Source organism: Macaca nemestrina, chromosome 2, assembly GCF_043159975.1.
Source record: "Macaca nemestrina isolate mMacNem1 chromosome 2, mMacNem.hap1, whole genome shotgun sequence".
Taxonomy (NCBI): domain Eukaryota; kingdom Metazoa; phylum Chordata; class Mammalia; order Primates; family Cercopithecidae; genus Macaca; species Macaca nemestrina.
In genome coordinates, this window is record NC_092126.1 from 201,098,675 (window position 1) to 201,124,971 (window position 26,297).

Consider the following 26,297-nt stretch of genomic DNA (forward strand, 5'->3'; position numbering starts at 1 on the left):
ATTAAGATGATAGGATTGAACATGTAACCAACAGTATCAGCACATACACATTTTTTTCAATTTAGAAATTTATGTTTCCATCACTGGTGTTCAGGGATTTAAATAAAAAACACAGGCATCTATTAATGAACTTGGTTTTGGTAGAAGATAGCATAAAAGGAGACTTAGGTTTGCTATGAAAATAACTAACTCATACTCATTTCACTAATCGAAAGTCATATTTCAATTTAATGTGAGAAATGTGTAAACACTAAGAAAAAAAAAGAAACAGAAAATTTAAGATTTTATGGATTATTCAGTTTTCAGTATGTGTTTTTGGTGCCTTGTAGTTGAGGACTAAGCTCTGATTTTTTCTCATATTGTCCAAATTCCTATCTAAGGGATCTGGGGAGTTAGGCCCTACAAACCACAAATTCTCATCAGATGGGTTTTATTTAACTCTATATATTGTTGTTAAAGGTGGAAGGTATCCAGGTTTATGGCATCTTGAACAAAGAACTGGACAAAACGCACAAAGCAAGGAAGGAATCAAGGGTCTTATTGAAAATGAAAGAACTCTCCACAGTGTGGTTGCAGGCCTGAGCGTAGGGGCTCAAAGGCCCTGTCACAGAATTTTGGGGAGTTTACCCCCTAGAGGATTCCATTGGTTACTTTGGGTAACCATTTACCTTATGTAAATAGAGAGGATGAAATAAAGTTATGAAGTCATTTATGAGGTATGCCCTATGGAGAGGATATTTCCTGTTATAGCTGAAGTGTGAATTGGCCTTATGTTCCCTGCCTCCAGACCCTATTTTCTGGCCTCATTGTGACTTACCTTCCAATTAGACTCTGGCATAACATTACATAACTAAGAAGAAAATAAAAATATTTTACCGTAAAACATGTTTCTTTGCCTTATTTTGAAATGGCCCTGCAAAGCCATCCTTTGTGGGAGAAAATTTGCATCTGTAAAGAATCTCTATTTACATAGCTAGATCTTTTTCTTCCAGGCCCTCCCAATCCTGAAGGGATTAACTGAGAGTCCAGCACCTTTTAAAGGCCTGAATAGGAAACAGTTGTCATCTCTCCTCTTTAAGGGCAGCCACTGTGAGACTTCAAAATAACCTTGGTCTCCACAGCATTTTATCTTAACCTGAACATTTCCTTTCTGTTGATCCCAGGTCTTTAGAAAAACTCAACCAATTGTCAACCAGAAAATGCTTACATTTACCTAGAGCCTGGAAGCCCCCTCCCCACTTTTTAAACTGTCCTGCCTTTCCGGACCAAACCAATGTATTTCTCAACTGAATTTTATTGATGTCTCATGCCTCCTTAAAAATGTATAAAACCAAGCTGCACCCTGACAGCCCTGGGCACATGTTCTCTGGACCTCCTGAGGGCTGTGTCACAGGCTGTGGCCACTCATATTTGACTCAGAATAAATCTTTTCAAATATTTCAAAGAGTTCAACTCTTTGTCGACATAGACCACAGGATATTTTATGAATCGGTCATCTAAATAGAGAAAAGCAAATGAAAAAACTAAAACAATATTGTGGGTACTTTGATAGAAAAGTACTTTCCTTGGAAATATACAGATGACACAAATGGAACTAATGCATAGATTCTTCAGATTATTGCCATTTCCGCTCTTCACTTCTTGCTTGTTAAATACATCTACACATTCATTTGATTTTAGTTTAGTGATATTACATTAAAGAAAACTAAGTCTATGACACATATGGAAATATGATGCTATGTGAAAATGAAATGTAAAAATACTAATTAGAATTTTTTTAATGATTTTTTTTTTCCTGGAGGATAAATTTTATAACATAAGTTTTGGATAAGATAGAAAATAGTGACCTGGTCATGAGGGTTTGTTAATAACATCTTCCGTTTGAATCCAGAAAGGCAAAAACCATAGTTGGTGACAGTAATTTGTTTGTTGCTCAAAGAAGCTGAGAATTGCCTTGAACTGCTGATTGTTGCCTAGAAGGGAGGTAATTCAGGTCTCAATGCTTTATCTTCTGTAATGTTCTTGTCTTTAGTGTCATAGCAATTAGGTTAGCACCAGAGAAACCTATTAATCTTTTTGGTAACTACTAAATTGCATAAGTGTGTCGACTTGGAATCTTAGGGAGAAAATAGTAGATTAATGAGCTGACTTCAGTTCAATATAATAATCCAAAACGGAATATCTGGGGCCTTACTTGTTTTACAGAGTTGACAGTGTATATTTTTCCCTCTCTAACCTCTCCCTTAACATTCGCAGGAAGTGGGATAGGATATTTGCTCAGAAGTAGAAAAAGAAAGAAAGATAAAGGCAGCAATAAACCAAGCAACACCCATTAAGAAAAAGGTTATATCTTTTGTAGAGGCTAAAATTAATGTGATTCAATGTGTTATGGAAGGTGCAACAATTCTTCCCTTCCAGATTCACTTAGGCAAATTTGACGAGTGTTCCAAAGAAGACTATTCTCTGTGTCTGTGACTTCAGTGCTTTTGAGAGACAGGACTAGCTGGATTTCCTAGGCTGACAAGAATCCCTAAGCCTAGCTGGGAAGGTGACCACATCCACCTTTAAACAAGGGGTTTGCAACTTAGCTCACATCGACCAATCAGGGAGTAAAGAGAGCTCACTAAAATGCTAATTAGGCAAAAACAGGAGGTAAAGAAATAGCCAATCATCTATTGCCTGAGAGCACAGCGGGAGGGGCAGTGATTGGGATATAAAACCAGGCATTCCAGCCAGCAAGGGCAACCCCTTTTGGGTCCCCTCCCTCTGTATGGGAGCTCTGATTTCACTCGATTACATCTTGCAACTGCGCTCTTCTGGTCAGTGTTTGTGATGGCTTGAGCTGAGCTTTCGCTCCGCCTTCCACCACTGCTGTTTGCGCAGTCGCAGACCAGCCCCCTGACTTCCATCCCTCCGGATCCGGCAGGGTGTCCGCTGTGCTTCCGACCCAGTGAGGCGCCCATTGCCGCTGGGGATCCGGCTGGAGGCTTGCCATTGTTCCTGCACGGGTAAGTGCCCGGTTCGTCCTAATCGAGCTGAACACTAGTCATCGGGTTCCATGGTTCTCTTCTGTGACCCACGGCTTCTAACAGAGCTATAACACTCACGGCATGGCCCAAGACTCCATTTCTTGACATCTGTGAGGCCAAGAACCCCAGGTCAGAGAACACGAGGCTTGCCGCCATCTTGGAAGCCTCCCGTCACCGTCTTGGGAGCTCTGGGAGCAAGGACCCCAGTAACACTTCCACATGGCGCCTGCAGGTCACCTGAATCCCGGGTCTTCAGTAGCTCTAGTCAGGTGCAGTCTAAAGAGTTCACAATCAGCTTTGGCTTGTTCACCTCACAGGAAAGGTTTTCTAGTTCTTGCACACCCTGAATCTTCCAGTGCTAATGACTTTGTCTGGCGTTGCTATCACTTAGGCAACTGCTCAAAACATAAGGAGAAAGCAAAAAGAAAAAAAAAAAAGAGAACAATATCTTCATTTATTATAGTTGAAAATAATTATTGAAATCATTCTGGTCACACCTCTCCTCAAATGTATAGTTATCTTTAAAAGCATATAGTTTTGGAGGGATTTTTTTGTTGCTGTTATAATTTTGAAGGGATTTTCCTTTCCCTGGCTTCTATAAAAGGAATTCTATTATGACTAAAGCAAATATTGGTTTAATGGCTAAGAATAACAACAACATATTTTTATTTCCTTCAACAAAAGGGCTATTCCATTTCATGGGAAAAAACAACAGTTCCTAAGATTTAGTATACCCATGGGGAAATTAATATGTATTTTTTTAAAAAAAGGAAAATAAAAAAAAAACAAACCTGCAGGAAGGTTTGTGGTTTAGTGAAACCCTCAGACCATTTACCAGCAGTTTTGACACCTTAGCCATAATAGATCTTTGAAAAACCTTTTCCTCAAAGAAATTATTTATGGTACTCATAGCATGGTGAACAAAAAAACAGCCCTACCACCTCCAACATCCTAAGATCTTGTACATAGTTAAAATGTGATTCTGTAATCAAGTGTAAGAAAGGTATGACTATCATGGTTTACTTTAAAAAAATGTAGGGATGCCGGGCACGGTGGCTCAAGCCTTTAATCCCAGCACTTTGGGAGGCCAAGGTGGGTGGATCACCTGAGGTCAGGAGTTCGAGACCAGCCTGACCAACATGGGGAAACCCCATCTCTACTAAAAATGCAAAATTAGCTAGGCGTGGTGACGCATGCCTGCAATCCCAGCTACTTGGGAGGCTGAGGCAGGAGAATTGCTTGAACCTGGGAGGCGGAGGTTGCAGCCAGCCGAGATGGTGCCACTCACTCCAGCCTGAGCAACAAGAGCAAAACTCTGTCAAAAAAAAAAAAAAAATTTGTAGGGATACGTAAAGTCTGATGTTTTCTTTGCACATTTCTGTATACGCATAGGAGGGAAGTCATATTAATTAAATATAACTAACACTGAATCAAACAGCAAAAACAACTAACAAACCCCTTTTTCTGGATTTTGAAAGAGTTCCTGATATTTATAGTTGTAACAAAATTAATTGGATATGTATTTCTGTTCTAAACTTCAGCTTGCATGTATAAGCACAAGTCATGACATTTATGATGATTAAACGCAGAGTGAATATGTAAGAAACAGTGCTGGCATTTTGCTGTACGTCTTTGCTCAAAAAATGTTTATTCCCAAAGGAGCATGAGTTTTTTATATATTTGAAGAATTATGGGACCAAGTTATGATTTTACATAAATTTGTTGCAAAGTTTAAGCTAAAAATTATTACATGCATCAAATAGCAGCTTGTGTGTGTGTGTGTGTGTGTGTGTGTGTGTTTAATCATAATATAGCAAATAGGTAAGAGCTGAAATTTGAACATAGCTGTTTCTCATTCCAGAGGTTCTCATCTTCTATATTTTTACTGCCCTACCAGTGTGGCTCAGTGGCGGTCCATTAGAAAAGCAGAATATCCTTTTCCTTTGTAAGGAAGTAAGCAGTTTATTTTTCCTCTACCTATTTTAGGTTCGTTGACTGGAGCCCTGTAAATTAGACACAAAAGACAGATCAAAAAGAGAAAAACTGACAGAAGTTTGTTAACATGTGCATCACGCACACACGATGAATGCTCAGTGCTGAGTAACTCAATGGGATGGTTAGAACTTGAGCTTATATAGCATCTTAGCAAAGAAAAATAATGTAGAAAAGTGACAAGATGGTCAGGCATGGTTGCTCACACCTGTAATCCCAGTACTTTGGGAGGCCAAGGTCGGTCAGGAGTTGAGTTCAGGAGTTCGAGACTAGCCTGGACAACACAGTGAAACTCCATCTCTACTAAAAATACAAAATTTGCTGGGCGTGGTGGCACGTGTCTGTAGTCCCAGCTATTTGGGAGGCTGAGGCGGGAGAATCTTTTGAACCGGGAGGCAGAGGTTGCAGTGAGCCGAGATTGCACCATTGTACTGCAGCCTGGGGGACAGAGTAAGACTCCAGGACTTGAATTTCTAGGGCAGCAAATTGTGGTGGGCTCTAATAGAAGATAAGGGCTAGTGAGTAAGTTTTGTTATTCAGATGCTTCTGGTGCCATCTCTGGGTTAATTAAGGTCTGGAGTTGTCTCCTCTGATTAGGAATCCTCCTGTCTTTCCTAGTAGAGAGGGAAATGGGGAGGGCAGAGAGTTTCTCGGGTCTGTTTCTTTTTTAATTGCTTTCAGCTCAAAGTGAACCTTAGGTCGAAGTTGTGTATTTTGGGATGGCATACTCTGAATCCCCTTATCTGTGATCAGACCTTGTTTTTTTCTAAAATGTTACATTTGTGGACCTGATGGGAATGGAAAATTTTGCAAGATATTTAAAATTAGTTTCTGATTTGCAGATATTTATTTCTAGGTTAATTAAATCATTTGATAATTGTTCATTATTGAATTGCTATCAAATTCCAATATATCAGATTGCTAGCAAGTGATTTGGTGAAGACACTTATCTGTTCTATGAAGTACACCAAAACTGAAATACTGAGATAAAAAGCTATGACTGACAATTTGTTAAAATCTACAAAAAAATTTTTTTAAAAAGAAGGCATATACATTTTGTGGTAACGAAAATTTAAAAGTAGATACGGTAGATAAATGCATAAAAAGAAATATAAGTACATGACATGAACTGACAATTTGCAGTGCTTCCCGAGGGGATGAAACAGTGCTAGCATTTTGATGAAAATGAGTACTTTCTGGAGACGGTTGTCTCTGAGCTGGCCCTGAAGGACAGAGATGGTACTGGTCAGGGTGCCGAGCACCATCACAGGGATAAGGGCCGTCATGGTGGATCAGGCAAGTGGGTGTTTAGGTAACAGTCACTTTTTGGAATTGACTGACTGGACGATAGAGCTTGTGAAGAGTAGTTTGAGAAAATGGAATTCTTGAAAATTATACTATAAATAATGGAGGAACCATGAGAGTCATATATGAGGATATTCTTCCCAGGTGTGGTGGTTGACACCTGTCATCCCAGTGCTTTTGGAGTCTGAAGCAGGAGGGTCACTTACAGCCAGGAGTTCTAGACCAGCCTAGGCAAGACCTCCTCTCTACAAAAAAATTTAAAAAATAATAAAATTCAGCTGGGCACTGTGGCACATGCCTATAGTCCCAGCGACTCAGGAGGTGAGGCAGGAGGATACCCTGAGCCCAGAGGTGGAGGATACAGTGAGTTATCATCCTGCCATTGCACTCCAGCCTGGGCAATAGAGCGAGATTCTGTCTCAAAAACAAAACAAAACAAAACAGAACAAAAAAATAATATTCTGGTAACTTTGTGTAGGGAGTATCCTGTAACAGATAGGAAAAGACAAGTGACAGGGAAACTAGCATACTAATTTAGAACTCAAAATCTGTATCCAGAATGTTCTCCTAAACCAATTTTTCATCTAGATGCAAATAATACCTTGCTACCTTATCTCTTAAATAATGGCATATTATCATAAAGACCATCAAAACACCACAAATATTCATAGTGCATGCCTCAACTTTTTGTGATTTTTCTGTTCATAGAAGCAGACTGTATATTTGGGATCTTAGCAAAATGCCAAAGGAGGAGGTAGAAGCTGTGTTCATTATGGATTTGTTATAACATTGTTCCATCGTAAAATTCAAGAGATATTTTGCAATGATTTTTAAAGCATATATTAGTTTTTATACCTGGGATAATTAGACTCAGGTAGTGTCTTAGTCTATTTGGGGTAGTATCACAAAATACCATAGACTGAATGGCTTATGAACAATATAAGTTTATTTCATACAGTTCTCGGTGCTGGAAAGCCAAGATCAGGCTGCCAGCACAGTCAGGTTCTGGTGAGGGCGTTCTGTCTAGATGGTTTCTTCACCATAATCTCTCATGGTAGAAGGGAGCACTTTTCTTTTTTAAGGCACTAAACCTATTAGAGAGTGCCTTGTTCTCATAAGCTAATAATCTCCCAAGGACCCATCTCCTAATACCATCACATTGGGAGGTTAGGATTTCAATATATGAGTTTGGAGGAGGCACAAATATTCAAACCATAGCAGACAGTGAATAGAAAAAACAAAAACAGCACTACAATATTTACATAAAAGCAAAAATCTTATTTTCTTCATGTCAAAGAATATTGAAATCAAAACAAAACAAGAAAACAACAATAAAAATTGAGTATTAGCCTTAGATACTAGAAATGCACATTTCTTCACTCAGTGTAGTGTTGAACTTCTCTGACCTAGATAAGAAAAGTAATAAGCAAGAGTAACAATATGTTCAGAAAAATTGGAGTCAGATAATCAATTTTCAGTAACTGTCTGATTTATATGTCTAATAACATGACTGGCAATTTATAGTCTTTACCAGTAAATCTCAAAACACAATTTGCTGCAGCCATAAGCAATTTATTTAGTATAAATGGCCTTTAATTCTATTAATGATTGATTAATCTATAAATCACCAAAAGAGCCACATAAGCCTGCAAAAAATGATGCCTTAGCTTTCTTATTTATTTTTAATTAAAAAATTCTGTATTATTAGTAGTAAAAAATGATACGTCAGATCTTTCAAGATAAGAATGTTAATTAGCATAATATAAAACTGTACTTTTTATTACTATTAAATCATTTTGAAATAAACTCAGCAAAACATGTGAATTTTGGTACATTTAGAAATACTTTGAAATAAATTAATATACTAGAAAATCCAACAGAAATGTGTTTCATTAGCTATGCCATTAAAAACTTGTTTCTTTCCTAGGATTGAAAAATGTCTTTGTCATTTTGGTAATGGGTAATCAATTCAAGATAAAAATTTTTTTTGAAGAAAACAACATGTAAAATGAGATACTCATTTAGAAATGTGAAAGGTGGCCATTTATACATTCAGTGACAACACATAATGACTTAACTCTGGGTTTATTCGGAAAGCAAAGGTAACTGCAAGCACAGTCTGACTAAAAAGCAAAAGGAACACATTTGAATGCATCTAAATGACTTTCTATTTTCTTCAATAGAGATGTTAAGCACATAGTTTCAGTTACAAGGGGCTCTCGTGGTTTCGACGAAGGAGGTTGTACGGACTGTTATATAGAGGACTGACCATAGTAAAATATATTTAACTTTCTACACCTATTTCATAATCTTGTTACTGTCTTACACAATTAACCTTTTCTTTGATACTCCAATGTAAAACTGGATCAGGGACATTTCCAACTTCCCCCCACTAAAGAAAAAATATAGTTGTGTGAAACTTGACTTGCTCAATTTTTGTCAATCTAGGTGTCCAACACCAAATTTTTGCCTTCGTCTTTGTTTTTCCTGCCTTGAGGTGGCCTCAAGTTAACATTGGCCTTTGAGCAATACCTAAAGCTTGGTGAGCTTGGTTATCGTAATTCTTCCTTTATGCAGAAAGCAAGTTGAAAAGAAATTTGATTCTGTTGCTTCCTGTTAGAACATTTCAACGTACTCAGATGTCAAATGGAAGAAATCGATTTTGATAGAGTTCTGAGCTCAGCTTGTGAAGGCATACTTTTACAGGATTTTATTCACTCCCATTCTAATTTTTCCGGTGAGCTGACTGCTAAGGCATTATTCATGCATGTCATAGGAAGTTGGTAGTCCCATTTAGTGATTTACTGGCTTGGGTGCTTTTTGTTGAAGCCTGAATAAAGTGACAGGAATCCTTTTTACTCGGGATTGCTCTTGGCATAGCAAATGCAAGATATTCAGCTAAAATAAATACCCGTGAGAGTCATAAATGCCATTAAGGACTTGGATTCAAAAGGAATGCTAAAGTTTGGCTTGAATTTAAAAACAGCCACGATGTCATTGTTACAGTTGCTGAAGTTGGCAGATGTAATTGTTTTCTCAGATGCATTATTTTTACTATGTGTAGGTTGTCAGTTCAAGAGGCAAAGGTTTTGTCTCTCTCTCACCCCCAATCCCCATCCCCTACCAAGGGAAAAATATCGAAAACCTAAATATCAGTGAGAGGCCATGAACTGCCTGGGGTTTTGGGGGACTACACAGAGTTTCAGAGATTTTCATCCCTCCCCTTTTCTCTACTTTTCTTCCCTCTTCTGCCTTTTTCCTCCCTCTTGTAGTTAGTTGGCAGAGTACATTTTATTGTGTAATTATTCACTGGTTTCTTGTCTCCTCATGTGCTTTTTAAAAAGAGAAAGTATTATTTTCTAGCAGGTGATGACATTTTCAACAAGGCAATGATCAAAGTGACAAGATAGAAAAGTTTTTTTTTTGTTGTTTATTTCTTTTTATTGGCCTGCAGAACTAAGACTTTGGGCCTTTTGTGAATGTATGAGGTTGGCTGGCAGAACATTATATCCAGGATGCCAAGCCAGTGTAAAGACCTAGTCCATAACCTCTAATCTTACAGACATGAACTCTATTATTTTCCATTAAAATTAGAGGTTACCAAATTGTAACAGATGTCCTTAATGGACATGTCTTTATTACCGGGGAACATTAGGTAAATGAACATTGAACCTAGAATTTAAGTCGCAGTTCATGGAAATACAAAGCTCTATGGTTGGAGCTAGCATTTTAAGCTCAAATTATAGAAGCCCTTAGACAATTTGCATTAATTGATGCATTGGCAATTTTTCTAAATTGCTGCAAGTATGAGATAGTGGGAATTTTTTAAAAAGGAAGAATCCTAGCTACTCTAAGAAAACTACAATATTTGACATCCCCTAATTTATAGGAACTATACAGCACATTTCAGTAGCAAGAATATTTTAATTAACTGCTAAGAGAGTAAGGCTGAGGGTGGAAATCTTCCAATAGACCTATAATGAAAACAGGCTGAAGGATGAAGAACTCAGTATCAAAGAGCTTTTTGACTATGTGTTATTGCAGGTGTCCGAATATTTTAAAATAGAGAAGACGATGTCTATGTGTAGAACAGTTTAGCTATAAGCCAGCAAAAATAGGACAAAAACATGAGACAAAGCTGGGCCACTGAAGGCAATGAAATTAGATATCCTATCACCATGAAATTACTCCCATTGACATGCTTAATAAAATTTAAATACATTAATATTCTATAATATCTGGATAAAATTCTATGTGCCTCCTGTGTCACATTAGAAGTTTTAATTCACGGCTCAGTCTTTCTCCGCTTAACACGCTGCTTTCCAAAGAGTTAAGAGTAGAATTCACTTTACCATGGGGCCCATAGAGAGGTAAAATGCTTACAGAGATGGACAGTCTTTAGTACCTATGAACAGGAAGAAACAGTTTTTAAATACACTGCTTTCTTCCCTCACATCGATAACTCTCTGTGAACAAAATAAATGCCATATTTGCAACATTTTTCTCTTAGTCATAGTATTCCCATGACAATTACTATAACCAGAAAGATAGCATATTTAGATAATTTTTTTGGTCAAATTCTGGAAGTGGCAATGGTGATTCTAGGTCAATTTGGAGAATATGTGTGGGCTACACACAAGTGGGAATGTATGAGGTCAAATCTGCAGGTAAAATCACAGTAAAAACAGTAGGAGGATTTTCTATCTGGCATCTGAGGAGTTTGGAAGTTTTCACTCTGTCCTTTTTTTTTTTGTTTTTTTTTTGAGACAGAGTCAGGCTCTGTGGCCCAGGCCGGAGTGAGCGGCGCCATCTTGGCTCACTGCAAGCTCCGCCCCCCGGGTTCCCGCCATTCTCCTGCCTCAGCCTCCCGAGGAGCTGGGACCACAGGCGCCGCCACCACGCCCGGTTAGTTTTTTGTATTTTCAGTAGAGACGGGGTTTCACCGGGTTAGCCAGGATGGTCTCCATCTCCTGACCTCGGGATCTGCCCGTCTCGGCCTCCCAAAGTGCTGGGATTACAGGCGTGAGCCACGGCGCCTGGCCTCACTCTGTCCTAACAGTAAGTAAACAGCTGAGAAACTGAAAAATCAGCAACCCTTCACAGATGTGTTAGAGAATGGGATTACAGGACAAACCACTACCCCCAAAATTAGAGTGACAGACAGGCAGAAACCTAGGGGCAAACTTCTCCAGAACTAGTGTTCACTAGGGAAACCTTAAAACTGTGATTGACAAATCCTGGAGGTTCCACATGGACAAGTCTGAGAGTTGAAAACTCCAGGGCATGGTGGGAGGGGCACATTTTGGTGAGTTTTACCTCTAGGAGCTCAACCAGGTTCTGATAGTGAATACTGGAGAAAAATTCCTTTGTGCTTCTGGCAAGGGATGGGGAAAAGGAATAATTTCGACATATGCCAGAGCATTCTGTTTTTCTTAACAAGACCCGTCTTTGGGAGAATGTATTTTACCAGAGCCTCACCTGCTGGGTTTTTACCATACTCTAACGTATCTGGTTGAAGGAACATACTCAGCCTCAGTGTCCTTTAGTCATCCTATCCTTGCTAAAGTGAGAGAAACATTTGTGCAGTTCACAGTTCAGTGGCACAGGCTCACTAAAAGACTGAGACCTAATCATAGGATGAAAAAATTCTTCCACTTCCCACACCTTACCACCACATGGCCAAAGACCGATTTACAACAGATCCTCTTACCCAGTGTGCCATGTTTGGCTATTAAAAAAAGATTAAAGAGAAAAAAGATTAAAAAAAAAAAAAAACAGTTTGAAGGACAGAGCAAGCATCAGAACGAGGTGTGGATATAGCAGGGATGTTGGCATTATCAGATGGAGAATATAAAACAACTGTAAGTATTATGCTAAGAGCACTAATGGATAAAGTACACAACCTGCAAAGACAGATGGGTAATGAAAATTCTAAGGAAAAAAAAATAGAAATGCTGGAGATCAAAACACTAACAGACGTGAAGAATGCTTTTGATGGACTCATTAGTAGACTAGACAAGGCTGAGGAAAATAATCTATGGGCTTGAGGATATGTCAATAGAAGCTTCCAAAATGGAAAGGCAAGGGGAAAAAAGCCAAAAAAAAAAAAAAAAAAAAAAAAGCCAGAACAGACTATCCAAGACCTGCGGGGCAACTATAAAAGGTGTAACTTATGCCTTATGGGAATACCAGAATAAGAAGAAAGAAAAAGGAACAGAAGAAATATTTGAAGCAATAATAACTGAGAATTTACTCCAAATTAAGATCAGATACCAAACTGCACATCCGGGAAGCTAAGAGAACTCTAAGCAGGATAAGCAGAACAGAACAGAGAGCCCAGAAATAGACCCACATAAATATAGTCAATTGATTTTTGAAAAAGGAGCAAAGGCAATTCAGTGGAGCAAAGATTGTCCTTTCAATAAATTCTGCTGGAACAACTGAACATTCACGTGGAAAGAAATGAATCTACACACAGAATTTACAACCTTCACACAAATTAACTCAATATGGATCATATACCTACATATGAAATATAAAGCTATAAAACTTATAGGAGAAAATCTAGATGTCCTTGTGTATGATGATAATTTTTAGACAAAGCACCAAAGGCATGTTCCATGAAAGAAATAACTGAGAAGCTTGATGATGTTAAAATTAATGACTTCTGTTCTGCAAAAGATATGGTCAAGAATAAAAGAAGAAAAGCTAATGACTCGGAGAAAATCTTTATGAAATATTCATCTGAAAAAGCACTGTTATGCAAAATATACGAAGAACTCTGAAATCTTAATAAAAGAAAATGAACAACCTGATTAAAGGAACTGACAAAATAAACAGAAAATAGGTAGATAGAAAATAAGTATATAAAAATGTGTGCCACGTCATGTGTCCCTAGGAAATTACAAATTAAAAGAACAATGAGATATCATTACACACTGATCAGAATGATCAGATTCCAAACCACTGACGACATTAACTGCTGGAGATGGTGTGGAGCAACAGGAACTCTCATTCATTGCTAGTAGGGATGTACAATGGTACAACCACTTTGGGAGACAGTTTTGCAGATTCTAATAAAACTAAACATACTTTTACCATATGACAAAGTAATCATACTTCTTAGTATTTATCCAAAGGAATTGAAAACCTGTGTCTACACAAAAACGTGTACACGAATGTTTACAGCAATTTTATTTATAATTGTCAAAACTTGGAAATGACCAAGATGACCATCAGCAGACGAATCAATAAACAAACTGTGGTACATTGAGACAATAGAATATTATTCAGTCCTAAAAAGAAATGAGCTCTGAAGCCATAACAAGACATGGAGAAAACTTAAATGCATGTTACTAAGTGAAATAAGCTAATACGAAAAGACTACATACTGTATGAGTCCAAATATAAGACATTTTGGAGACGGCACACCTATGGAAACAGTAAAAAGATCAGTGGTTGCCAGGGGTTGGAGGGAGAGAAGGATGAATAGAGCACAGAGGACATTTAGGAAAGTAAAACCACTCTACATGATACCATGAAAGTGGATTTATGTTATTATACATTTGCCAGAACTTATAGAATGTACAACATAAAGAATGAGCCTAATTTAAACCATGTATTTCGGGTGATAACAATGTGTTAATGAGTTTCATTGATTATAATGATAAGAACATTTAATTATTACCTGAATTTTGGTGATGATAATACACAAGTGGGTCAAACTCACCAAACTGTATGCATTAATTATGTGTAGTCTTTTTATGTACCAATAAATAAAAACAATTGGAAAAATAAGTTGGCAAACAATGTTTTAAAAAGTCTATAAACATACACATAGTGGTATAGACAGAGAGGAGGGGACTATCTAATATGTATTGTAAAATTGTCATAGAATAAATAACTTCTCCTTGAAAGGGCGGCATTCGGAAGCAGCACTTGTTTGAAAATAAGTGTTCAAGATTGGAAATGGGCAAAAAATATTATCAGCTGTCCTTTCGGTAAAGTGCTGAGTCTTGTCACGCAAACTTTCAGAGATGATCTGATTCCATAGGGCCGTGTACCTTTAACTGGCTTTCTATGGGCTAGAACTTACAGGAATACAAGTTAAATGATAGACAACTACAGTAATAAAAGAGATTCTTGTCTGTATCAATGCAAGTAAATTTTGTCTGGATGATACACAATTTTTGCTCTGTAGAAAAGATAACAGCAATTATTACATTATGTGGTCCTATAGGATATTAACCAGTTTTGCGTCTCTTAGAAAATACATTTCAACATTCTTGGCTTTACCTTTGTTCTTTAAACTCTACATTAAACTTGTTTTAACATCCTACTGGTTCCTTCATTAATGAGTTTAATGAAATTTTTGACATATATTCGTTTTATATTTGCAGGAGAGTTACATTTATAACTGTCTGAAAATTATTCTAAAGCACATTCAGTTTGAAAATTTACTTTTTGCTAAAAGCCAGGGTAGTTGATAAAGCTCCATTTGTTATACTACAGGGAAGAAAGACTTGCCAGTGAGATAGAGGAAACCACAGCATCACCTTCTTGACTTTATATTGTAGGAAGTAAACCAAAGTTTTAAGGATGATAATACAACAGCTAACATCTCCTGATAATTTACTATGAAAAAGTACACATTTTACATATTTCATCTCATTTACTTTTTAAAACCTGGTGGTGATGTGCTAATTTCAGTCCCAGTTCATAGATAATTAAAAGCGTTAGTGTGATGGCTTGGTAGCAGCTAACATGCTGAGATCATACTCTGTGCCTAGTATTATTTGAAGTGCTTTACACATATTATCTCAATCCCACATCAATCTCATCCAGTTGATATAATTCTCATTCTAGTTTAACAGATGAGAAAACTGAAGCCCAGAGAGAAGGAGTAACTTGTCTGTGGTCTGCAGTCTATCCCTAGATGAATCCAAAGTCTATGTTCTTTCTGTATATGAGGCTTCTTACCTAGAACAGATACCTAAAGGAAATGCAATTGTCCTAAGAGCCCCTCTGATATAGTTTGGATATATATTCCTGCAAAATCTCATGCTGAGATGTCATCCCCAGTGTGGGAGGTGGGGCCTCCTGGGAGGTGTTTGAGTCGGAGGGTGGATCTCAGATGCCTTGGTGGTAGCCTTGTGGTCGGGGGTTGTGAGTGAGTGCTCTCCAATTCTGGATGTTTAAGTGTGTGGCATCTCTGCCACTCTCTCTCTCTCATTCCTGCTCTGGTTATGTAATGTGTCTGCTCCCACTTTGCCTTCAGCCATGAGTAAAAGCTCCCTGAAGCCTCCCCAGAAGCCAAGCAGATTCAGGCTTGTACAGTCTCAGAACCATAAGCCACTTACCTTTTTTCTTTATCCATTATCAAGTCTCAGTTATATGTTTTATTTCTCCTTTTTTTTTTTTTTTTTTTTTTTTTTTAATTTTTTGTTTGAGACAGAGTTTCACTCTCATCACCCAGGCTGGAATGCAGTGTTGTGACCTCGGCCCACTGCAACCTCTGCCTCCCAGGTTCAAGCAATTCTCCTGCCTCAGCCTCCGGAGTAGCTGGGATTACAGGCACCCACCACCATGCCTGGCTAATTTTTATATTTTTGGTAGAGACGGGGTTTCACCATATTTGCCGGGCTGGTCTCAAACTCCTGACCTCAGGTATCCACCCACCTCAGTCTCCCAAAGTGCTGGGATTACAGGCATAAGCCTCTGCGCTGGGCCTCAGGTTTTTTTTTTTTTTTATAGCAACACAAGTGCAGACTAATGCACCCTTCCAAGGAACATCATCAATTAACCAGGAAAGATTAACCGCCATAGAAGAGATGAGACTAGAAGACATCACCACATCCAAACAGGCTCTGTATTATTCTTGTGAGGAAGCTCCCAGAGATTACCTGGAGGACTTTATCTCCATAATAAGACAATTTTTGTTCCTGTGCAGTTCTGCCCCTCACCTTCCCATAACCTTCCCATCCAGCTTCCAAAGATAATCATTTTCAAAATGATGTCTGCTTCCTGGGTCCATACATTTCTCCCCTACAAAGAGAATATTTAAGCCTCAATCATTTGGCATGTCTGTGAGTCTCTCACTTTGTGTCTAGCTCTCATATCCATATGCACATTACAATAAATTTCCTATGCCTTTTTCTCCTATAATCCAGTTTTTGTTAGTTCATTTTCAGCGAACTTCTAGAGGATGCAGACAGACTTTTCCTTGGCTCATACATGGGTGTGTTAGGACATTCTTGCGTTGCTATAAATAAATACCTGAGACTGAGTAATTTATAAGAGGTTTAATTAGCTCACAGTTCTGAAGGTTGTACCCGAAGCATAGTGCTGGCATCAGCTTCTGGGGAGGCCTCAAGAAGCTTTCAGTAATGATGTAAGACAAAGAGGGAGCAGGTATCTCAGACGGAGGGAGCAGGAGCAAGAGAGAGTGGTGGTTGGGTGGGGGGAGGTGCCACAGTTTGCATTAACCAGATGTCACAAGAAATCACTATTGTGAGAATAGCACCACACCAAGAGGGATCCCTACCCATGATGCCTACCTCCCACCAGGCCCCACTTCCAACACTGAGGATTACAATTCAGCTTGATATTTAGGGGAGACATATATTCAAACCATTTCAATAGGCAATAATCAGTGATGATCAATTCCTGCCGTGCTTGGGGCAGTCCTGTACAATAAACACTTGTCCCATCCAAAATACCAATATCACCACTTTAAAAAACAGAATTGAATGAGCTCTAAGTAGAAAGAAGGAATGATGATTTGATACAGCAACAGGAATGGATTAGAGGAGTATGATAGAAAAGTTCTGGTTATTTTTTGTTAAACTCTACATGTTCCCTCAGGAAAACAAAAACAAAAACAAAAACAAACTTGAAACAATGTAAGAGTGGGCCGGGCGCGGTGGCTCAAGCCTGTAATCCCAGCACTTTGGGAGGCTGAGACGGGCGGATCACGAGGTCAGGAGATCGAGACCATCCTGGCTAACACAGTGAAACCCCGTCTCTACTAAAAAATACAAAAAACTAGCCGGGCGAGGTGGCGGCGCCTGTGGTCCCAGCTCCTCGGGAGGCTGAGCCAGGAGAATGGTGTAAACCCAGGAGGCGGAGCTTGCAGTGAGCTGAGATCCGGCCACTGCACTCCAGCCTGGGTAACAGAGCGAGACTCCGTCTCAAAAAAAAAAAAAAAACAATGTAAGAGTAATGTCTTGTCTATATTCACTCATATTAATCAGAGTAATTTTATTTGTGAAATGTACTTTTCTCTGATTGTATTTCAAATGTATTCCAAGCATATGCTGTACTGTTTTTACATGCATTATCTCATTTGACCTTCATAACAATAACTTGAATATACAGATCAATAAACCAAAACTAAAGAGACAGTTATTATTATTTTTATTTTTTAGGAGGTGAAACAATTTGGCTAAGTTCACACAGCTTGAACATAGGGAAACTGGAACTGAATGCGCAGATCTGTCGGATTCAGCAGCCAGTATTTGTTGGGTTCTGGGCAGCAAACAACAGAATTCCCAATTCTGGTAAAAGAAGCAGATAATTTAACTGGAAGGATAAGGTAATTGCAGCATCATGGGAAGGCTCCAGAATCAGACTCAGAGTTTGGACTTGAACCAACAGAGACTAGGCTGATGAAAACAGAGCCAAGATGATGCCTCGGACACTGGAGCCACCAACAACAATGGACTCCCATTTGCCACCACAGCTGGTACCACTGCTGTAGGGCAAATGCGTACCAGCCCACAGCTAAATTTCCAAACCTGCCACAACCGCTGGGAATTTTCTGTTTCTCTCTTGCCTTTGCTTTATTGTCTTAGGATTCAAAAGTACAGGTAAGAATACTTAGTTTCCTAAACCAATGCCCCGAGCTCCCAGAGCAAGAGGGGAAGAGAATGAGTACCCCCACACCTCAACCCTTAACTTCAAGTGTCTGACAGGAATATGGCATTTCCTGTCATATGACACGTAATATGGCATTTCCCTTGGGGAAAAAAGTGTCAGAATACCACTACTCTTCACATCCTAAATAATATGGTAGCTTTGGGTTAATTATGTAGACATGAATTTCATTTACACTCCTCACTCATTTAATGTTGTTTCATTATTTCTTAAATTCATGTAAATAGGCCATCAGACCCCTGTTCCTTTTTTTTTTTGAGACAGAGTCTTGCTCTTGTTGTTCAGGCTGGAGTGCATTGTCATAATCTCGGCTCACTGCAACCTCCACTTCCCAGGTTAAAGTGATTCTACTGCCTCAGCTTCCTGAGTAGCTGAGATTACAGGCACCCACCACCACACCCAGCTAATTTTTGTATTTTTAGCAGAGATGGGGTTTCGCGATGTTGGCCAGGCTGGTCTCGAACTCCTGACCTCAGGTGTCCGCCCGTGTTAGCCTCCCGAAGTGCTGGGATTACCGGTGTGAGCCACTGCGTCCAGCCGGACCTGTGTTCTTAATCCTATGTAAGAACAGGTTTTATTACAAACGTGTAGTGAAATAGGTTAGAACACAAGGTAGGGAACAGCTAATTACACAAATCAATGCACAAATTACTTAATTCTAGTTTGGTTTTTAACAGTTTTTATGAATATGATACTTCACATTTAAAAAGTCTTTTTTGGCCGAGCACAGTGGCTCGTGCCTGTAATCCCAGCACTTTGGGAGGCCGAGGTGGGTGGATCACAAGGTTAGGAGTTCAAGTCCAGCCTGACCAACATTGTCAGAAACATGTCAGAAACACTGTCTCTACTAAAAAAAATGTGAAAATTAGCCAGGCGTGGTAGTGCGTGTCTATAATCCCAACTACTCAGGAGGCTGAGGGAGGAGAATCACTTGAAACCCGGGAGACAGAGGTTGCAGTGAGCAGAGATCGTGCCACTGCACTCCAGCCTGGGCGACACAGCAAGACTCTGCCTCAAAAAAAAAAAAACAAAAAAAACCCTGCTTTTTATATATTATTTTAGCTAGGCAGTTTTCAAATTTCTTTGTCTCTTGATCTCTTTACACTCTTAAAAAAAAATCGAGCAGACTATAGGAGAACAGAATATGCTGCCTCAAAATATGGCTGTAGGAGACCAGAGTACGCCACACTAAAATATGCCTCTTTTGGCTTAAGAATTATTTTAAGTTGATTATTTTGAGAAACTTCAGACACAGGAGAAGCTCTGAAAGCAGAGCAGAATTTTTTTTTTTTTTTTTATAAGGAAATCTAAATGTATGAAGGAAATATCCACTTGTAAGAGTATCTCCTAAGGAGAAAGATCATTGTAAATCACAAGAAAATTTTGTTAATGGCTGAGGCGCTGACTTAAATCTGTGTAACAAACGTCACTTTTTTTTTAACTCTGCTTTTCTGGGTCATCTCCCCATTACTGGTGTCCTCTTTTTGTTCCAGCTGAAGGTAGTATTTAAGCCTGAAGTCTAAACCACCTTTTGGAGATTTGCTCATTTCTTTGGGTATCTCCTATGTAGATACAGGAGGTATGCATGTTAATAACTTTCTGTTTGTTTTTCTTTTGTTAATCTGTCTTTTGTTACAGGCAATTCAGATAAGAACTCAGAAAGGGAAGAGACAGAATTTCCTCCCCTAGAGCTCTGGTGACTGGAAAGTCAGAACTGTGTATTTCCTCCTCTGCGATCCTATAGAGCTTATGTAGATAGATAGATAGATAGATAGATAGATAGATAGATAGATAGATAGATAGATAGATATAGAGCTTATGTAGATAGATAGATAGATAGATAGATTATATTAATCAATATTCACTCTCTTAAAAATTAAAATTGAAGAAATTTAAACGTGTTTCTTATTTAATTTGAAGTACATGAGAAATGTTAATGTTAATATAAATAACATTTTGAGGACATTTTGAATCATTTTCCAAAATAGAAAATAATGCCTGAGAAGAGTTGCATTTTAACATAATTTGGAAAAGCTCTTTAATATCTGGCTTAAAAAATAATCCTTTCTGGATTCTCACATCTGCTTCTTCATTTAATCTGTTGTGATATCACGTGTCATGTAGCTTCTGGGATTAAGAATTATTTTAAGTTGATTATTTTGGGAAATTTCAGACACAGGAAAAGCTCTGAAAACAGTGGGGTTTTTTTTTTTTAATAAGGAAATCTAAATCTATGAAGGAAATATCCATTTGTAAGAGTATCTGCTAAAGAGAAGGATGATTGTAAATCAATCTGTCTGTCATATGACACTAATATGGCATTTCCCTTGGGAAGAAAGGTGTCAGAATACCAGTACTCTTCACATCCTAAATAATATGGTAGCTTTGGGCTAATTATGTAGACATGAATTTCATTAATACCCCCCTGCCATCATAGAAATCCTTTTTGATAAGGAAACCTTCATGTATTAGGTTCTTAGAGAATAAGAGTGAAAAAGGCAAATAATGTCTTAATAGTGTGAAAAAAAAATAAATCTTGGGGCCCCCAAAATCACTGAGCTAAAGGGAAAAGTCAAGCTGGGAACTGCTTAGGGCAAACCTGCCTCCCATCCTATTCAGTGTCACCCCTCTGCTCACTGAGATATCTGATTTCTCATTTGGAGAGGCTAATCAGAAACTCAGAAGAATGTAAGCATTTGTCTCTTATCTACCCAGGACCTGGAAGCCCCTCCCCACTTTGAGTTGTCCTGCCTTAGCCTTGGGTTGTCTCACCTTTCCAGACTGAAGCAATGCGCATGTTACACATTTTGATTGATGTCTCATGTGTCCCTAAAACGTATAAAACCAAGCTATGCCCCGACCACCTCGGGCACATGTCGTCAGGAGGCTGTGTCACGGGTGCACGTCTTCAACCTTGGCAAATAAAACTTTCTAAATTAACTGAGACCTGTTTCAGAATTGGGGGATTCACAATAGTATTACTGTCAAAATAATTTTGACCTCATGGACCCCCTAAAAGGGTACGAGGAACCATCGGGGGTTCATGGATTTGACCATGGAAACTACTGTTTTAACTGAACCATTATGCAGGGTGGATTATAGACATTATTTCCAGTTTGTAGAATGCAATCATAGCAATTTTATATGCTCTATATTTGCATACTCTTGATACATTTTCAAATTCATCTTATATACAGCATTTTAAAGCTTTATACTAACACAGTTAAATGGGTAAGAGATTGTTTTAGCCCCATTTTATAGATGGGGGCAATGAAGGTTAGAAAAGTCAAAACTTGCCTGGTATTAGTTGGCTGTTAAGTGTAAGAGCAGAAATCAGAACTCAGAGATTTTTGCTCCTGATGCAGGAGATTTTTCACACAGCATATTAAAACTACTAATGAAACTTAAAGTTGATTTAAGTATAATTCTTAAGTGATTCTATGTGGAAGTGTAGGTTTCAGTGTAATCCGTATTATATTTTGAGATAGTGGTAAAAGGAAGGTGGTGATGGCTTCTTCAAAGGGGAATGGGAATCTTGGAATGAAAAATGTAGATGGAGAAAGCTGGTATTTTATTGATGTGCTTATGAAGACTGTTAATTCTTTAGCCTAAGTAAAGGTATGGCACCTTGACTTTTCAGGTTCAGAATTAGGAAACAAAGAAGCCTAGGCTCTAGAAGTCTCTAGACTTAGAGTTTTCTGATGTATCCTACAATCAGTTTCTCTTAATTAATTATTTGTAAATTGGGAAGTGAGAGTATCCTCTCATAAAGAAATACTCATAGGGCAGTGACTGCTTCTCTTATTAACCACTGGTAGCCAAACCCTAAAGTTAAAACCAGCAAATCAATAAATATTTGTTTCATAAATGAATGAATAATAAACATAATGGTCTATCCATTTTCTCCTGTGAAGGAGAGTAAATGTGATTTAACTTCTCCAGCCAACCCAACTGCTGAGTATAAAATTTGTCAATTAGAGGGTTGTTTAAACCTGCTGTGTGCTAAGCCACACCTCTCTTTTACTCTGAAAGGCTTCACAAAAGGTGGTGACCCCAGGATAATTAACAATTCTGTTGACACCTAATTGGTTTCAAGTGGTTTGCATACACCTAGAGAGAGTGAATAGGCTACCCCTTTCTTTCCTTTTAAAATACAGGTTTCACTCACATTATACAGTTACATAATAAAAGTGAAAATGAATGAAGAGAGAATGACACCCTCTCCCCTCCCTGGCTGAAACTCTCAATGATGGCAACGGTCAGACTTTAGCATCTGAAACTCTGGATTGAGTCATTTATGAGGAGGGTGTGTGTGTCTGTGTGTGGAATATGCGTGTGTGAGTGTTGTCTTTCAGATGATAAGCCACACTGCTGGGGACTGTATTTTTTCTTAATCTTGTAAATATTGCCAGGGGCTAACAATGAACAAACAAAAAATACAACACAATGTTTGAAATCTATAACAAAAACCATCATATTGACATTAAAGAAAAAAGATCTGTAGGAAGAGAAATCATTTACCAATAATATTCTATTAGAAGGGTAAGAATATCTCTTAGGAGAAGAGTTTGATTTCTGCTTTTAAAACAAAAATTATCCTATGAAAATTGTTATTAAGAATTAAGTATTCTATCCCTACTTGTTACATCTGAAAAACAGAATTTGTTTTTTGTGAAGCATCATGTTTGTGAGCTAAAATAATTCCCACACTTGTAGGCAGTCAATTTTGTTAAGTCATCTTTTTCAGACCTACCTAAGCACAAAGCATGTTGGTGTTGGAAGGGAGTCCTTGAGCCCACCTAGACTGATGCTTTCATGTTTACACTAGTGTATTGGTTGTATTGAGACTCAGGACACACCAACCAAAAATATACCTCTTTTGCATATTATTTTGAGTTGGTTATTCTGAGAAACTGTAAAGTATCTGTGAGAAGTTGCCCATTTATAAGAGAAATGTATATCTATAAAGGAAATAGCCTTTTGTAAGGGTGTCTGCCTCTGCTTCAGGAATAGAAGATGACTAAATCACTAGAGACTTTTAATGACTGGACCCTCAATCATGGACTTAAAACTTGCATAACAGGCCAGGCGTGATGGCTCACGCCTGTAATCCCAGCATTTTGGGAGGCTGAGGCTGGTGGATCACGAGGTCAGGGGATTGAGACCATCCTGGCTAACAATGGTGAAACCCTGTCTCTACTAAAAATAGAAAAAAAAAAAAAATTAACCGGGCGTGGTGGTGGGCACCTATAGTCCCAGCTACTTGGGAGGCTGAGGCAGGAGAATAGTGTGAACCCAGGAGGCAGAGCTTGCAGTGAGCTGAGATCGCGCTGCTGCACTCCAGCCTGGGCAACAGACTCAAAAAAAAAAAAAAAAAAAAACCAAATAAACAAAAAACCCAAAAAACCCGTTACGTTTATTTTATGGTGCTTTTACTCACCATCTTGTCTTAACTGGGGCTTCCTCCTTACTCGCTCATAACCCTCAAACCCCTATTACTTTGTATAGCTCAGGATAATACATAAGCCTGAATCATCCAGCTTCTTTGAGTCCCATATTTTTGTGGGACTTCTATGCATACATACATAATTAAAATTGTTTTTCTCCTATTAATGCGTCTTATGTCAATTTAATTTTTAGACCAAAGAACCCAGCAGCACGGAAGGAAGTAATATTTCCTCCCCTACAGTTGAGGATGAAACTCTACTGCTAGAATCTCTCGGTTGTAATTCAGATTCTAGTGCAAAGTAACTTTGAAACGAAAATGTTTGAAAAAAAAATCCCAGTACCAATGGCCCCTCATCTGTATCCATCTCATTGTTTACAGGATTAAATAATTACACACGTCTAAAGAGAGTGACACGGTAATTGCTCAGCACTTGCTAGACGTTATTATTATTCTCACAGAAGGGGCTCACAGAAATGAAGAGATACAGCAAAGGCAGATTTAGACTCTGTGTTTCCGACACTTTGCCAGAGATTTCCCATTACTCTGGGATCACAACCATCCAGAACCAAACAACTTTTATTGATTGCAACAAGTTAAGAGGTGAGAATTTTCCCAGGGTCAAACTGTTGCTTTTTTCTATCCAACTCTAAGGGAGGAAAAACAATATTTTTTCTTTATCCATCTTAGGTTCTCTGGTTGGGCCTCTGAAAATTAGACTGACCAAAGACAAATTAACAAGAGAAAAACAAACAACGTTTACTAAGATGGGCCTTGTACATACACATGAGAGTACTCAATGAGGAGAAACCCTAGGGGGTAGTCAGAACTTGGGCTTATATACCACCTTAGGATAGAAAAAGGGTTTTTGGTCTTCATATGGAAGAGGCAAGTTACGGAAAGGTGACTAAAAATGTATGTTAAGTAAGGGACATTTAATAAGATTTTTATGCAGATTTTCATTGGTGCTTTCTCCTTTGATAAGAATTGTTAAGAGTCTTCCTGTTTCTGGTACAAGAGAGAGAGATACCTTTTCCAAATAAGACTTTTCTTTATAGAAAGAAAACTTGTGCCCTGTTTTTAGAGCTTTTCCTAGGTTTGCCACTTTTTAATAGCCTTTAGTTCAAAATATTCCAGATGCCAAAGAGGCATATTTTGGGATAGCATATTTTGGTATCTTCACAATCCTTTTTCCTTATCTGCTCTTTTTGTTATATGTGTTTTCCTCTTGAGTTAGACTAATTTAGTCTCTCTCTCTCTCTCTCTCTCTCTCTCTCTCTCTCTCTCTCTCACACACACACACACACACAGAGAGAGAGAGAGAGAAAGGGAGAAAGATCGTGAAAGAAGCAGCATATATCCCTTCAATAAATATCATTTACAAAATCCAAAGATAGTAAACTTAGTCGTTCTGGTTTTGGCATATTAGACAAAAAAGCAAGAACTATTTTTTCTTGAGCAGGAGGACCTCTTGTTGATGATGATTTTCTGTTTGTTTATTGCCATATAACCTGCAAAACCCAGACTGCATTCATAAGCAGTTCAGTCAATAATAACTGTCATGCACATCTGTGTGAAGAGACCACCAAACAGGCTTTGTGTGAGCAAGATGGCTGTTTATTTCACCTGGGTGCAGGTGGGCTGAGTCTGAAGGGAGATAGGGGTGGGGCCGTTTTATAGGGTTTGGGTAGGTAAAGGAAAATTACAGTCAAAGGGGGTTGTTCTCTGGCGGGCAGGGGTGGGGGTCACAAGGTGCTCAGTAGGGGAGCTTTTGAGTCAGGATGAGCCAGGAAAAGGAATTTCACAAGGTAATGTCATCAGTTAAGGCAGGAACAGGCCATTTTCACTTCTTTTGTGGTGGAATATCATCAGTTAAGGCCGGAATCGGCCATCTGGATGCGTACATGCAGGTCACAGGGGATATGATGGCTTAGCTTTGGCTCAGAGGCCTAACAATAACTATGTTTTCATTAGGCTAAGTCTCTAATTTCCTGTTAATTATCTGTGGGTTTCAACATCATAGAAAACCAGAATTATTTGGCCCAAGAGGTATGCACTATGTCTTTCTCTAGTACATGGTAAAGGTTAAAACTAATATATTTGATGTGCTAAGAAATTGATGTTAACTCATTTAATCTTCAGAAAAATTCTGTGAAGTACCAATAATCACAGATATTACTTTGTGTCTGTATACCATGTGCCTGGCACTGTGGTAGGTACTTAATACTCATAAAAATAATCTTTATAGCAACAAATGAAAAAGATCCTGCTGCCATTTCCATTTTGTAGACGAGAAACCAAGACTCCAAGAAGTACATAATCAGCCCATGGTCATATAGTGAGTGCTCAAAAGAGCAGAACTGGATTTAAATTTAAATTTGTCTCATGAAAAATGTATACTATTTTGCACACATTCTGCCTCTTCAGCTTTACATTAGTCTGTTCTCACGCTGCTATGAAGAAATACTTGAGACTGCCTAATTTATAAAGAAAAGAGGTCTAATTGACTCATAGTTCCACATGGCTGAGGAGACCTCAGGAAACTTACAATCATGGTGGAAGGAAAAGCAACACATCCTTCTTCACAAGTT

The 26,297-nt window shown here is 38.4% G+C and overlaps 1 long non-coding RNA gene across 1 annotated transcript in view; it reads left to right on the forward strand.

Annotated features, from left to right (window-relative positions):
- The first annotated feature begins 2,872 nt into the window (after window positions 1-2,872).
- The window catches only part of LOC139361815 (uncharacterized), a 29,705-nt gene continuing 6,280 nt past the window's right edge, over window positions 2,873-26,297 (forward strand). The window contains exon 1 of the long non-coding RNA XR_011619476.1: window positions 2,873-3,008. This is a non-coding gene — a long non-coding RNA (uncharacterized lncRNA). The remainder of the gene's footprint in view (window positions 3,009-26,297) is intronic.